This window comes from Myotis brandtii, unplaced genomic scaffold (genome assembly GCF_000412655.1).
Source record: "Myotis brandtii unplaced genomic scaffold, ASM41265v1 scaffold178, whole genome shotgun sequence".
Lineage (NCBI taxonomy): Eukaryota > Metazoa > Chordata > Mammalia > Chiroptera > Vespertilionidae > Myotis > Myotis brandtii.
In genome coordinates, this window is record NW_005356599.1 from 61,958 (window position 1) to 63,053 (window position 1,096).

Sequence of the window (1,096 nt, forward strand, 5' to 3'; positions counted from 1 at the left end):
ATGTTAAACACCAATAAAAAGTTAAATATTTGCTCAAGGTTACAGATACTGAGTTGAGAAATTCCTGATGACATTTGAGCTGGCCCAGCTGGGTCCCTCCTAGGCTACCCAGTTCCAGGACCTAGCAACTTTTCATTGTTTAATGCTGAGTGGAGTTGGGTTTCTGTCTCTTGCCACCGAGAATCCTCATACCCTAACTCACAGGCATCTTTTGTCGTAGGCCCACTTCTCTGAAATCTGAAAACATTTCTTGCCTCATTTCAATCTTGTGAAATAGGTGGAGGCTTCCATGATTTTATACAACTCCACCTCCCTGATCACAATCATTGGTCTAGCACTGGTACTTCACCTAAGTGGAGCCAATCACAATAGACCATCCAACAAGTCAATTTGATTGATCTGTAGATGAGCCAATCACAATCTTTCCCTGGGATTTTTAGCCTTGGGACCCAAGGCTGGTTGATGTGAGCTTTGCAGCTGCTGGGTGCAATGTTTCTGTGGTGTGGAGAATGCTGACCCCAGAGACAAATGATGACTGGCAGGTAAGAGAAGGTATAATGGGAATGTCCCAGTGGCCCTCAAATTCTTGGTTCAATGGCCCTGAAGCCCAGAGGCACTTACTTGTTTATTTGAGGGTCAATTGAGTTCTCTTTTGGCCTAAGTTAGAGCAAGCTTGGTTTCTGTCACTTGTATACAATAAAGACCTAAGTAATAACGGTCCCTCATCAAACACTGTAATCCATGCACACACACATCCCTCATTCACACCGGCCTGTAGACACAATCCATGACACACCACCTCAGTGCACATGTCTTTATTTCTGGATGGTATAAAAGAATAAACTTAAAAAACACCCCAAACCAAGCACCCTAATGGCTCCCCCAAAACAATGTGACCCCTCTTCCCACCCTGATAAATAGAGACTTCTGTCTGTCGGTCCACCCTCCCAATGCCATAACCCTCTCTGCTATAGACATACTCTGGGTATATATTACTCTACTCGGCAATAGACATCTCCCGAAAATAGAATTCCAGCCCTGCCACCTGACTCTCCCTCGGCCCCATGTCTCTGGGACCCCGCCCCCCCCCCCCCTT

At 45.9% G+C, this 1,096-nt stretch overlaps 1 protein-coding gene across 1 annotated transcript in view; it reads right to left on the reverse strand.

Moving 5' to 3' along the window:
- Positions 1-799: 799 nt before the first annotated feature.
- EML2 (echinoderm microtubule associated protein like 2) overlaps positions 800-1,096 on the reverse strand; it is a 24,366-nt gene continuing 24,069 nt past the window's right edge. Inside the window, exon 20 of the mRNA XM_014537382.1 lies at positions 800-1,081. The gene's annotated coding sequence lies outside the window, so the exon portion shown is untranslated. The remainder of the gene's footprint in view (positions 1,082-1,096) is intronic.